Source organism: Crinia signifera, chromosome 19 (genome assembly GCF_055691185.1).
Source record: "Crinia signifera chromosome 19, ASM5569118v1, whole genome shotgun sequence".
Lineage (NCBI taxonomy): Eukaryota > Metazoa > Chordata > Amphibia > Anura > Myobatrachidae > Crinia > Crinia signifera.
The window spans coordinates 107,394,653-107,409,719 of record NC_139226.1 but is presented as its reverse complement, the minus strand read 5'-3'; the positions used below and the strand labels follow the sequence as shown (position 1 = coordinate 107,409,719).

At 47.0% G+C, this 15,067-nt stretch overlaps 1 protein-coding gene across 2 annotated transcripts in view; it reads left to right on the top strand.

Annotated features, from left to right (window-relative positions):
- Positions 1–887: 887 nt before the first annotated feature.
- LOC146042852 (uncharacterized) overlaps positions 888–15,067 on the top strand; it is a 94,294-nt gene continuing 80,114 nt past the window's right edge. The window contains exon 1 of one of the 2 annotated variants that reach the window (XM_083163109.1): positions 888–1,079. The gene's annotated coding sequence lies outside the window, so the exon portion shown is untranslated. Of the gene's footprint in view, positions 1,080–14,647; positions 14,769–15,067 lie in introns of those variants that run through there. The other variant, XM_083163110.1, reaches the window with a different exon arrangement.

Below are 15,067 nucleotides of genomic sequence, written 5' to 3'. Positions count from 1 at the left end.
ATGCATGGCCATGTACAGGGCAGCCGAGAGGAATGCCAGGCCCCGGTAAAATTTTGGGGTTGTGGCCTAAGTGTGGGAGGTGTGGGCACCTCCCACACTTAGGCCACGTCCCAAAAATGTTAAGAGTAGGGTGAAAAAAAACTGTAATATCAGCAGCAACACACACCTACAGCATGTGTTGTGCTGACAGCAGGCTTAGCATGACCTCTCACGCTGTCAGTGAGACACTCATGCTGAACCTGCTGTCAGCACAGCACATGCTGTAGAAGTGTGTGCTTATGTTGCTAACCGGAGGGATGGAGGGGGAAGGGAGGGGTCGGACCAGGGCCCCTGCAGGGCCCCTACAGCGAGCCTGGGCCCGGGTAATTAGTACCCGCTCCCCCCCTCTCTCGGCTGCCCTGGCCATGTATGTACACCCCTCAGTGTACACAGAATGGGATGCATGGCCATGTATATACATCCCTCAGTGTACACAGAATGGGATGCACGGCTATGTATATACACCCCTCAGTGTACACAGAATGGGATGCACGGCCATGTATATACACCCCTCAGTGTACACAGAATGGGATGCACGGCCATGTATGTCCACCCCTCAGTGTACACAGAGTGGGATGCATGGCCATGTATATACACCCCTCATTGTACACAGAATGGGATGCATGGCCATGTATATACACCCCTCAGTGTACACAGAATGGGATGCATGGCCATGTATATACACCCCTCAGTGTACACAGAATGGGATGCACAGCCATGTATGTCCACCCCTCAGTTACCATATCAGCTATATATATGGCCATACATACACACACCCCTCAGTATACATGGGGTGTGGGTGGCAGCACATCTGCATCAGGTAAAAAGCTGCTGGTGATAGGAGGAGAGGCGTTGAGCAGCGGCTGCTGAGTGGGAATACTGTCCCCCCGCGGCCGCCGTCCCTCCAGCTTGTTACATTGTTGCAGATCCGCTGTGTGGGAGCTGCTGGAGCCGGTGGGAGGAGAGCAAGCAGCAGCAGCAGCAGAGCCCGGGGAGGGAGGAGGAGAACAGGGACCGGGAAGCGGTGTAGCCAGCAGCAGGTAAGGGGGATCCCTGCCATCTCCTTGTGCTGTATCTGTCTGCAGTAATATGCAGGGAGGGGGGTCCTGGGGTCCTTTGTCCTGAATCACTGCATGCGCTGCAACCCCTGCTGCATCTTGATGGGAGAGCAGAGCACAGCAGGGACCATGCACTGCTCCATGTCTGCAGAGCCCCATCACTCCAGCTGTGCATCCGCTGCATTCTCCCCCTCTGCATGCTTCATGACATACTGAAGGGGGATAACCGTCAGCACCCCCCGCATGTCTTCTATCTGATAATGTGATGTTCTTTATCTTGTCACTTTGCACTGGTGGCAGTGTATTGTGCGCAGCACAGGGAACTCCATGCTATCCTGCCATGCCCAGCCACTGACTCTTTCTGCATCACCAATTGCTGCATTGCATTCTCCCAGCTCAGCCTATTACTACCCATAAGTGAGATTGCCATGTCAGTGTCTTGCCCAGAATCCTTTCATCTACCAGCCTGTTCTGTTTTATACAGCAATGCATAATGTTCTTCTGGCCTGGATCAGCCTGACATTCCTCCTCTTATAAGGAATCCTGCACCAGTCTGATGCCTGTCTGTCACTCACACTAACACTTTAGTTTCCAGAAGCCTCTCCCAGGTTACAGATCATGTGGCACTCTTTTCTTTGCATATAAAAGGGACTTTTTCCACCCATCACTCACCACTCTCTCCACTTACTCACCTTTTGGACCAGGTCACTTCACTTGCTGTATCCTGAAAATGTAGTTTGTCTGACACTATCTTCTCAGAGTAACAATATAATGATAGTTATGATTTGTCATTTCATATATTTCATTCATATGTTTGAAATGCATTTTTGGCACTTACAGAAAAAAAAAAAATTATGTGTCCTAGGCTAGCCCAGGTGCAGGACCGCAATTAGAGAGAGACACACACACTGGGCCAGATTTACTAAGCTTCAAAAGTGATAAAATAGAGAGTGATAAACCACCAGCCAATCAGCTCCTACTGTACCTGTCCTGTCACAGACCTACTCCTGCTTGACTGGCTGCAACATATTGTCTAATGCCCCTTTCAGACCGCACTTTTAAAACGGTAAATTGCCGTTTTTTTACCGTTTTAAAACGGTAATGTGTGCGGTCTGAAAGGTCCAGTCCCACTTAACCGGTTAGAAAATGCCGTTTTTTCTAACCGGTTAAAATGCAGGGTCCTACCCGTTTCTGAACCGGTATTTTAGCGCAAAAATCGGCTCAGAAACGGTATTTAGGACCCAGCCAATGAGCTGGGTCCTAAATTCAGCACAGTGAATACTTAATGAGCGCTCATTAAGTATTCACAGCACTGGAGCCCCCCCCCCCGCGCGTGTCGACGGCCCCCCGCGCGTGTCGACCCCCCCCGCGCGTGTCGGCGCCCCCCCCCGTGTCGACTTACCCCGTGCCGGTATCTCCGTTGTGGTTCCCGGCACTGCAGCTCAGTATGCTCGGAAAGCACTTATGAAAAAAGTGTCTTTCAGAAAATGGCTGCCCCCCATACGGAAGACAGTTTTTTTAAACTGGGTTTCCTATGGGGCAGCCATTTTCTGGAAGACACTTTTTTCATAAGTGCTTTCCGAGCATACTGAGCTGCAGTCCACAACGGAGGTACCGGCACGGGGTAAGTCGACACGGGGGGGGGGGGGGGCGTCGACACGCGGGGTGGGGTGGGGGGGCGTCGACACGCGCGGGGGGCGTCGACACGCGCGGGGGGGCGTCGACATGCGCGGGGGGGGGCGTCGACATGCTCTCGGTCGACACGCGAGGGGGGGGGGGAGCTGCACGGAGGGGAGGGCTGAAGGCTGCACTGGCTTTGACCCTGTATTTGGAAAGTTTCCAAAAACGGGTCTGCCAGTGTCAAAAAATCGGCACTTAAACGGTAATATACCGTTTAAGTGCTGCGGTGTGTAAGGGGTTTTATCTGGCAGACCCGTTTTTGGAAACGTTTCCAAATACAGGGTCAAAGCCAGTTATGCGGTCTGAAAGCAGCATAACTTGGCTTCAACCCTGCCAGTGGTTTCCAAACTTTCTTGAATCATGGCACCCAAGAACATTTTGTTCATGGCAATCCTATGGTAAAATATTTTTTTTAATTAATACATGGTACTGGGCCTTCAGCCTGTGGCACAACAGATTGCCCATGCACACAGTTTGGGAACCACTGTCCTATACCCCTTTCACACCGCATTTGTTAAATGGTATATTGCCATTTTTTCCCCATTTTAAAACGTTTAAGGCTGCAGTGGGAAAGCGCCAGAGTTCATTTACCGGTTAAAGATAACCGGGATTTCAAAACGTTTAAAAAGCAGAGTCCTACACGTTTCAGAGCCATTTTTTATGCAGTGAGAATGGCTCTGAAACGGTATTTAGTAAAAACAACTACAGACCTGTGATAGGCTGGCTGCCTTGAAACTTGTTCAGGGGATTAAACGGGTTGACTGATGTGAATGGTATTTAAAACGGTAATCTACTGCAATGTGAAGGCTCAGACCCGTTTTAAATACTGTTTCAAAATACCGTTTTTTAAAACGTTTAGGCAGTGTGAAAGTGGTACTAGTCTATTGGAATATAACCTTTTTAAAATATTTTTAGTCTGTTTTGATTTGTTTTAAAACATAAGCAACTGTTTGTAAATAATTGTTATAGTTTCCATTATTACAATTCAGCTTCTGTTTTTAGATTTTGCCCATTTTTAGTACTATTTCACCCATGCAGTTTCACTTTTTTTTTTTTCCCAGTGAAACAAACAATGCTTTCTAGTTCTAGACAATATGGCTCCTAGTCTTAACAGTAATGTAATGTCCATTACACATGCCACACATCGCAATGCCCATTACACAATATGACCCACTGTAATGCCCATTACGTATGCCACACACTGCAATGGCCATTGCATATGTTACTAACCGCAATGCCTATTACACAATATGTGACACCGTAATGCCCATTACAAATGCCACTATATGACACTAACCATAATGCCACTTGCACGTTATGCCAAACACTGTAATGTCCCTTACACTATACGCGCGCGTAGGGGATTAACAGAGTAATCCCATTACTCACTTAATCCTATTAAAGGGCTAGAAGAGGATGGCGCCATCTGTATGTTTAAAAGTACTGCCTTACTGTTGGGGCAGACGTGCTGTGTACAACTGGAGGGAGAGAGCCTGCATCTTCTTCTCTTCTTCCTCTCTTGTAGAGCAGCATGCTCTTCTTTCTGCAGCCTGCGTGCTCAGCCAGTCACTGAGCCGCAGGCTGCTGTGTCAGATACAATTGGACAGCTGAGCCGTCGCTCAGCTGTCCTGTTCTTCTATAGGTGCTGTCGGCTCAGGCTGTCAGCGGGGAACCAGGTCCCAGAGCAGAGCCACACACTGCATGTATTGACTCTGACAGGCACCGGCACCCACCACAGACCCCACTGGTGGTCGCTTCTCCAAGCCACCACTGACTCCCATTTTAGTAAATATACCCCTTAAAGCGCATCGTCCTATTGGCCCAAATTGCAATAGTTTTTATCGGACTATTCAATTGATTGTGATTGTCGTGGGTTGCTGAAATTGGTCCTGTTTCCCTGACAACTTGCGACCACAAATATCACAGATTTTCCTTTGCAGACCACGGGGGACACAGGACAATCGTCAAGCTTATGTTCTGTACTTTTGTACATACTTCTGACAATGGTATTTCCCCTATGAGTAGGAAACAGAGAATGTTATATGTGCCTATGGGGCTCATCCCCATAATTCAGCTTATAATACCGGGAAACTCCTTTTTTAGTGGCACCCCAGGCAGAAAACAAGAACTGCATGTATTGTGAAAGGTGCAGGCTGCTAGGATGTACATTGCTATGCTTTTTGTATCTTCTACATGTGATGTTCTAGTTAAGAATGGTAAAGACAGTCTAGCTACAGTGTCAGGGAAGACAGATAAAGGTAGACCCATGGGTAAGGTCGACAGGGTCAGAATGCCAATATGGCATGTTACACTGGTTACTATTGCCAATCTCAGTCCACCAATAAATAATGTGAAAGGTTGGGGAAAATGTAACCCCCCCTCCACCTAGACCTTTGAAAAATGGGGTAAACATGAAATTCCTATATGCATGCTCGGAATTTCATTTGATTGCATATATATTCTGTAATACTGACACCATAGGTGCCGATTCTGTGGGTGCTTGAGGGCCCGAGCACCCACGGAAATTGATGAGCACCCACCCGCTCAGCAGCGGCCCACTCGCCCGTGTCCCATTGCACTCCCCCCTCCCTCGTCGCTGGCACAGGTACTGTGTGGGCATTTATGTACTGGCACTGTGGGGGCATTTATGTATTTGGCACTGTGGGGGCATTTATGTATTTGGCACTGTGGGGGCATTTATGTATTTGGCACTGTGTGTGTGTGTGTGGGGGGGGGGGTTTGTACCTGCACTGTGTGGGCATTTATATATTTGGCACTGTGGGGGGGATTTTTGTACCTGCACTGTGCAGGCATTTATGTATTTGGCACTGTTGCCATAATTTGAATATTGGAGACAACTGTGCTGCATAATATAAATCAGTATTATTTTGTGGCCACGCCCCTTTCCCATGAAGTCACTCTCCTATAATTTTTGCTTTGAGCACCCACCCGCAAAAACATAAATCGGCACCTATGACTGACACTAATAGTTGCCTGGCTGTCACATTATCAATGGCTATACCACACACAGCCTGGAGGCTATTGATGATGATAATGATTGCCATGTATGGCTGTGTGTGGTACAAATTTTGTGCCATACATGGTCATTATCATCATCAATGGCTGTGTACTGTACTAGCAGGATATATCATCCTGGGGGTACAGTGTGTATTACAATTATATGATTTCCTTCCTTTAGAATCAAGGGGGTAACATCAGCGTATCTAAATATATTTTGGGGCAAAAGGTAAAGTTCCCTGACCTAGACACTGTCACCTATTATCTGGATACCATATGAAAGTAATAATACAGACTATAACCTCCAGTACTGTATATTGATGTTCCCTGACAGGGGTATACACAAGATAGCTGTTGAATTCCTGGACCCAAGGTCACCCACCTGGCTTTTACACTCAGTATCCCATCGTATCTGTTTAATATACTGTATATTCAATATCTTCTCTAATAGCTCTGTAAAAGGTAGTCGTGTCTTTAGGCTCCGTGGGGAAATCTGAGGCCTGTTCTCTCTAATATAGGTATTATTTAGGATTCCTGGTAGTTTCCCACAATAGAACGTCTGAATTTGATCTCATCCTACATAAACACACTATTTTTGGTTAATCACTGCAGGAACGCTGGCAGGTTTTCAAGAGTTCTGCGAATCCTGAGGCAAAACGGAAACAGTAATTTTTTTTTTTTTTTTTTTTTACATGTATTTATTTCAAAGCTGTAAGGTGCTTGTACATGTTACAGTCCTCCCAGCTGATTGTACATGTTACAGTCCTCCCAGCTGATTGTACTTGTTACAGTCCTCCCAGCTGATTGTACATGTTACAGTCCTCCCAGCTGATTGTACATGTTACAGTCCTCCCAGCTGATTGTACATGTTACAGTCCTCCCAGCTGATTGTACTTGTTACAGTCCTCCCAGCTGATTGTACATGTTACAGTCCTCCCAGCTGATTGTACTTGTTACAGTCCTCCCAGCTGATTGTACTTGTTACAGTCCTCCCAGCTGATTGTACATGTTACAGTCCTCCCAGCTGATTGTACTTGTTACAGTCCTCCCAGCTGATTGTACATGTTACAGTCCTCCCAGCTGATTGTACTTGTTACAGTCCTCCCAGCTGATTGTACATGTTACAGTCCTCCCAGCTGATTGTACATGTTACAGTCCTCCCAGCTGATTGTACATGTTACAGTCCTCCCAGCTGATTGTACATGTTACAGTCCTCCCAGCTGATTTAGTCGTGTTCGGCCTGAGTGATGGCAAATTAGCACATGTAAAAATAGATCACTAACCCTGATCAACGTCTGACTGTCAAAAGGTCAACATGAATTTTTCACGTTTTTGTCCCAAATGTCGACTTAAGTGGACACCGTATCAGTGTACTGTGTCCCTACGCATGTCTTGCTGCATTTGCCATGCTGTGAACACGGTTCCGTACTGCGCTGAGCACATTATTCTATTCTCCTCCATGCCCTAGTAAATGGTAGGATATGAAATATCGCCTATTTAAAAAAAAAAAAAAAAAAAAAACATGAAAAACTCATGTCGACATTTTGACTGTCAACCTAATGCTTGTGTCGACCTTAGGCCTGTTGACATAAAACCTGTTGAACTTTATTGGTTGACCTAATGTATGTCGACCTTCACACTCATCCTAGCGACCATATCGGCTATACAAAGGTTGAGACCAGATATGTCCTTTTTTTTTCAACCTTGCATTGATATGTAAAGGCACACACCGTTCAATTACCCATGACTTCCAACACATTTGCATGAGACATGTAATCCAGACAGTCCGGCTGTCCCCTCACTCTTGGGACATGTGTGATCCAGACTGTCCCCCTCATTCTTGGGACGTGTGATCCAGACTGTCCGGCTGTCCCCCTCACTCTTGGGACACGTGTGATCCAGACTGTCCGGCTGTCCCCTCACTCTTGGGACATGTGTGATCCAGACTGTCCGGCTGTCCCCTCACTCTTGGGACATGTGTGATCCAGACTGTCCCCTTCACTCTTGGGACACGTGTGATCCAGACTGTCCGGCTGTCCCCCTCACTCTTGGGACACGTGTGATCCAGACTGTCCGGCTGTCCCCCTCACTCTTGGGACACGTGTGATCCAGACTGTCCGGCTGTCCCCCTCACTCTTGGGACACGTGTGATCCAGACTGTCCGGCTGTCCCCCTCACTCTTGGGACATGTGTGATCCAGACTGTGCGGCTGTCCCCCTCACTCTTGGGACATGTGGGATCCAGACTGTCCGGCTGTCCCCCTCACTCTTGGGACATGTGGGATCCAGACTGTCCCCCTCATTCTTGGGACATGTGTGATCCAGACTGTCCGGCTGTCCCCCTCACTTTTGGGGCACGTGTGATCCAGACTGTCCGGCTGTCCCCCTCACTCTTGGGACATGTGGGATCCAGGCTGTCCCCCCTCACTCTTGGGACATGTGGGATCCAGACTGTCCCCCTCACTCTTGGGACATGTGTGATCCAGACTGTCCCCCTCACTCTTGGGACATGTGGGATCCAGACTGTCCCCCGTCACTCTTGGGACATGTGGGATCCAGACTGTCCCCCTCACTCTTGGGACATGTGGGATCCAGACTGTCCCCCTCACTCTTGGGACATGTGGGATCCAGACTGTCCCCCTCACTCTTGGGACATGTGGGATCCAGACTGTCCCCCTCACTCTTGGGACATGTGGGATCCAGACTGTCCCCCTCACTCTTGGGACATGTGGGATCCAGACTGTCCCCCTCACTCTTGGGACATGTGGGATCCAGACTGTCCCCCTCACTCTTGGGACATGTGGGATCCAGACTGTCCCCCCTCACTCTTGGGGCACGTGTGATCCAGACTGACCGGCTGTCCCCCTCACTTTTGGGGCACGTGTGATCCAGACTGTCCGGCTGTCCCCCTCACTCTTGGGACATGTGTGATCCAGACAGTCCGGCTGTCCCCCTCACTCTTGGGACATGTGTGATCCAGACTGTCCCCCTCACTCTTGGGACATGTGTGATCCAGACTGTCCGGCTGTCCCCCTCACTCTTGGGACACGTGTGATCCAGACTGTCCGGCTGTCCCCCTCACTCTTGGGACACGTGTGATCCAGACAGTCCTGGTCCCCTAATAAATTAGGGGGGTGCTTCTGGTTAGCTCAGTATACTGCAAAGCTCGCAGTTTACAGAGCACCAGAAACTCATCCATCCGAATGTCCGCGCTGCTGCTGTTTCCCTCGTTTTACATGCAAGGTGATGTGTGACGAAGACCCATTCCCTCGCATGTCTCCGCAGCAGGAGGAATCATTCGATGGTCGGCGACCATCGAATGATTTCTCCTGGCTTCGCAAATAGAAGTCAGTAGGAACAGACTTTTATTTGTGAGTGCCGTGACGAATACGGGGTGGGCGGCTGACGTCCTGTGACAGCAGCTGCCCCCAGATTATTTCATCCGGGCACCCATAAAACACAGAGAGTTCCCATGGGCCTGCCCTGGCTATGCAAGTCGCCAAAACCGTTCGCAAAGGGGACGATGCGAAGCCCCAAACATCGGACTAGGGCCCAATTCGTTCGCGTCTGAATGAATCCGAATCACCCTCTTACTGCACTTCCTCATGTTCTGGTTGACCAGATACGTTTCTGATGTCTTCCCCCGGCCGTCTTGCTTTATGTCGGTTTGGACTTTGTCATCGATGGTAGTTGTACTACTTTGCGGTTTAGGGGGTATTGAAAGTACAAACAGCCGGCAGATGGAAGGCAGCTTAAACTGTTATCAAACATAACCTTTGGTAAATTTCTATCCCTTGTTTAAAAGATTGGTAGCCTTTTGTATTATAGTCACAGGATAGTAAGATCTTTTTCCTGACTAGTATTCAGTTAAGTTAGAAACTCCCATAACAAATGAAAAACGCAACATGGCACAATATACCAACGATCGCTGTTTTGGGACCACAAGTCCCAGAATGCATTGCACGCTGACTAAACTATTGCATAGGACGCACAAGGGGGCCTAGCTAACAACTTTTTGAATGGCCCCTCTCCAAATGCTTCTAGATAACGACTGCTGCAAAGAGGGATCTACTTTTAGTACAATATTTGTCTATTCTCCCGGGAACAGCCGGGAGGCCCCACAAAATTGGATGGCCCTCCTGACACTTGGGAAGGTGGGAAAGTCTCCCACATCCTCCTCTGCTGCAGATGGGTGTGGTATAGGGGTCCGACAGTCATTATCCCGACAGTCATTATCCCGACTGGCCGGACCTATTCTATTCTCCATCTATGGGGGTCATTGACCCCCTTGAGGGAAAATAGCCGACGGCCGTCGGGAACCCAGCTGTCTGTGTTTTTGACAGTCGGGATTCCGACATCAGGTGAATGCCTGTTGGGACTCCGACTGTTGGGACCCCATCCGGCACCCGCTGCAGACACAAATGCTGGCATTTTGCAGGGATAAAGGGACTCAAATCACGTAACTTTAGCCCCACCCCCTATCTATTTACCAGCGAATCATGGCCTTTGGCTAAAATGGGGGTGGAACTTGATGACTTCAGCGCCTGCCCTCCAAACTGCATCGACTTCTCCTGTAAAAAAAAAAAAAAAAAAAATTAATATATGAATACTGTAGCTCCCTAGTTCTTTTTCTGAACTATGGAAGTGTCTTGGTTATTGTTATGCCCCAGAATAGTGCCAAGGGTACAAAAATATATAGCTTAGGCCCCAAGGCAAAGAACATATGCGCCAACCAATGGTGAAAAATTATGTAACTGTGACAGAAGGTGGGCCCCTCTCCGCTCTGGGCCCTGCAGCAGCTGCACTCTATGCACCTACAGTAGTTACGCCCTTATCTGCCATTGTATGGCAATGTCCGATTATTGGTCTGTCTGATACAACATTACATCAGACAATGTATGGCCAGTGTCAGATTTAGAATTTTTAAACTCCTGTATAGGTGTAAAATATCACTATTCTTATTATTTGGTAAATCTATTGTGCAAGTGCCAAGTCCCCCAAAAGCATGGAAACTTCAGTTGCACAGTATACTTGTGAGTTCACAAAGGGATTATTCCTGGGCGGTAAAAGCATTTAAACTATAAACTTGCTTTAAGGCAGATATTTTAAAATTGGCTTCACACATCAGGCAGTGGCAGGGTGCTCATTCTTGTTGTGTCTTGTGTCACCTCTTTCTCTATTCATTTTATAGGGTGTTAACCTCAGATGGGTCGAGCACCATAAGGAATTTCTCATATACTGTAATTTTTTTTTTTCTATTCCATTTCTGAAGCTTAGTCTTGTACAGATTTTGACATTTATACCCCACCCATAAGAGAGGATGATCCTAGTTTGTCCTGTATTGTATCTATTTAGTACTTCAAGGGAGCGAAACATGAGTTGTGACACCTGTGAATAATTCATCCAATTATTTCTATGCATTTTGTTATATTTTCCGATGTGTCTACAAGAGTCCTCCCTCAGCAGCCCATTCTTTCTCACACAGAAAATCTAATTACAGGGTTAAACGTTTCTACCCGGTGATTTCTGTTCAACACAGGTCATTTTCTTGTGTGAAAGGGTCAACCCAGGTCACAATTCCTGGGTCTTTGACCTGGGGGAAAAAAGCCAGATTGGAGACCTGGGAATTATCAACCCAGGTTGACTCTTTCACACAGAAGAAATACTTGTGTTAATCAGAAAATTACTTGTTAGAAATGTTTAACCCAGTAATTTTATTTTCTGCGTGAAAGAAGGGGTCAAACTGGGACCTTCAAAATGGGTATGGCATGATGGGCCTAAAGTCAGGATTCCAACGGTCCGTATACTGACATCTGCATCCCGACCACCAGTACTAAGACAGGGTGGCGAGGGTAAAGAAGCCCCTTGGGGACTGTGGACCCCCACAAGGTAGAATATCCCCGGTGTGTCGGTATCCCCCCTGTCGGAGCACCGGCAGTTGGGATCAAGACATCGGAATCCCGACTGTCGGGCATTTGAACAGTCAGGATTTCGATGTCGTTATACTTACAGTAGGGATCCCGACTGCTGGGCCGTCATCTGGCACCCCTGCAAAACAACCCAGCATTCAAATGCCAGGTAGGGACAGTTCTGTCTGAAAGTGGTATGAGACTGGGGTGCGGAGTGCAGATGTTCTGTGACAGCCAAAGCATTTAGAACACATTTGACCCTGTAAAAGCTTTTCCATATAATATGTGTATTTGACTACAAAGGAAATGTGAAACTTTTAAGAAGAGTTGAACCTACATCACAACAACTTAAAAAAAAAAAAATTAATATATCTATACCCAGTTTTGAAGATGAAGTTTGTCTTTAACAGTCCTATATATTTTCAGCGCTGTCGGGAATTTCCATTGGAATTTCCGTGCAAACTGTCATAAATTCCAAACCTTACACCATGTGCATGGAATAAAGCTTTTCCTATATATATGTTTCTGTAGCCTTCAAAAGGTTCTTCATTTTTATGACGCATTGAAAATTTTGAGGGAATTTTTTTTATTTATTTTGGTCCAAAAATGTTAAGAATCTGTATTTCTATGAGATGTGTCGTACATAAAGTTCAAGATGTTTCTAGCAGTGACATCTAGTCTGTGCATATGCCATGTTAGTTTTACCACGGTGCTGAAATGCACAAACCATGATCAGAATAATATGGCCTGGACTGTTATGTGACTGAAGACTTTTATTATACGAGTACACTTCTGAGTTTGAAAGGGGGTCTTGCTCTTTCTTGGAATGTTTATACCCTGTACACACGTACATTAGTGATGTGTGCTGAGCGATCTGTCACAGCCGGTGTACACAGGAGAAAGATCACGGGCGATGACTAGATTTATACTGAAGCCGGCAAGTTTGGGAGGGTGTGATCCAGACAGTCCGGCTGTCCCCCTCACTCTTGGGACAGGGTTGAACACTGGTTGGACCTGGGTCATGGGCAGTGTAAATGGTCCCAACCCAGGTTGGGACATCCAGCTAGTGCTGAAAGGATACCAGAAGCACGGAACGCCTTTCCGTAAGTCAGTGCCATGCGTTCCACAGCGCACTGAAGCAGCAAAGGACAGCATCCAGGAAGGATGCAGCCACTTGCGGACAGTGCACACAGGAATCCTAATTGGATGCAGTATAATTTATGTTCCTTTTTAAGGGGGGGGGGGGGGTTTGGGGGGAGCACATGGGTGATGCTGCACTTTTATACCACGATGGCTGATATTCAATGCTACGGCGAGTGCACAGCATTTTGGATTCGCCGTGATTCACAGGGGTTCCCGTTTCGCCGCCAGCCCCGCTTCCACCATATTCAACTGGTCAGGGGCTCGCTTCCCCTGACCGCGAAATTGCACCTACCCGGCAAAGGGAAGACGGCTGAAGGCAAGGGGGTGGCAGCCTCCCTGCCAGTGCCTCACACAGCAGCATGGGGGACGGCGGAGGTGAAGGAGGGCTGGCGGGGAGAGAGGCACACAGCTGCGGCCGGAGAGGAGACCGGGGAGGTGCTGGGAGCGCTGTGCTGGTCCTGCTCCATGCATATGTAATTAGAGTGTGTGACATATATCTCAGATCCTTATTGAAGTCATTTTTATGCCAGATGAAAGGCTATGTTTTGGAGTCACACTGAGTCCTATTTATGCCATTTAAATCTTTTACTTTTTATTTTTTATTTTGATAACTTGAAATACCATTACCTCATTTAACCTAGTAACATGACTGAAAGTAATTCCAGTATTATGATGGAAAAAGGTGAATTGCCATATAAGGAATTCAGTATCAGTATGTGAACTGTAATCTATATTTTGCCTTTTTATTTCACATTTATCATTACGATCATGCCTGTGATATATTTCCATCATTAACTCTTCGAGTGCCAACATCTGTTTGAGATGTTAAAAATACCAGCCTCCCTCACATTTGTTTATATAAATTCAAATTAAAATGTTGTATATAAAAAAAATGCAGACAAATACATGGTATGCACACTCCATATTATTAATCAATAATAGAGGTTCTTGGTATATTAATATGCCATTAAATATTTGCCCACCAACCAGCTTCACGGTGACCTCATTTCTGGTGGCTCCCTAATACTAAGTTTGAATCTGGGGTGCGGAACCCCAAAAAGGTTGGCATAGGCCAGTCACCCCAGGGCAGCACACAAGTGAAAAACTAAGCTAAAAGTGTATTAATAAGAAAGTAGCAGAAGCTAGAGGTTAAAAAGTGAAGTGCTAGAAAGTATAATATATTAGTGGAAAATAAATAGTGCTAAATAAATGTTAGGGTGTGCCACCCCGACAGCAACTCAGCCACACCAACCCAAGGGGAGCCGTGCCCCAAATCCATCCCCAAGACTAGCCATTAATGTCAATTTTAGGTCTTCCCTACATTGTGACTCCAGTTTGCAGTCTGTGGCTACCAGGGACCAAGCTGGTAAAATAATATTCAAATCCGTTGGGTGGGGTGCTACTCTAAGTTGAAGGAGTCCCAACCTTCAGGTGTACACAATATTAGCTTATGGGGGGGGGGGAATCTTACCCTATATGGAATGCACACCTTATATACAAGAGGTTAGTGAACAACAAATGCTGGACGTTCCCATGGGTGAGCCCCATTCCCGCTGCCGTCCGCCCCTGATTCCCCGCTCACCAATACGTTTGTTGCTGGGGTCTGCACATATGTGCTTGTGTAGACCCCCAAACATCGGAATGGCCTGAATTCACCCCTACTGAATGAGCCAGAATGCACAGATGAGCTCTGGGTGCATGGAGAAATGTGTACAATGCTAGTACAGATGCATTTATTCTCTGTTTAACTACTCATTAAACCCATATTATTATTTTTATTTAAAATCTGCACAACAATCTAAAATAGCGGTTGCAGCCGGTCATCTCAGACACTGCCCAGCGGAAACGTCTCTGGCTGTGCGGCTCTGTCAGCCTCCCAGCTGCATTGCTGCACCACAACTCCCGCCGCACTGCCTGCCCATGTGAGTTTTTTTTTTTTTTTTTTTTTTTTTTTTTAATGAAGGCGGACAATCCTTAAGCACTTTAAAATCCAGATCCAGGATCCTGGGGCCTTGAAAAAATGCCCCGGGATTGGCATCTCTAGCTGTGCATTTGGTTGTACAAGAACGGAGACACCCAATTTGTGCATTCACAATCTCAAAATTGCACCAGCCCTGTTCTAGGTTCAGATTCTCCATCAGACTGTGGCCCTTATTCTAGTTCACTCGCAAAGGCAAATTCCTTATTAAATGGACAAAACCATGTGCACTGCAGATAGTTA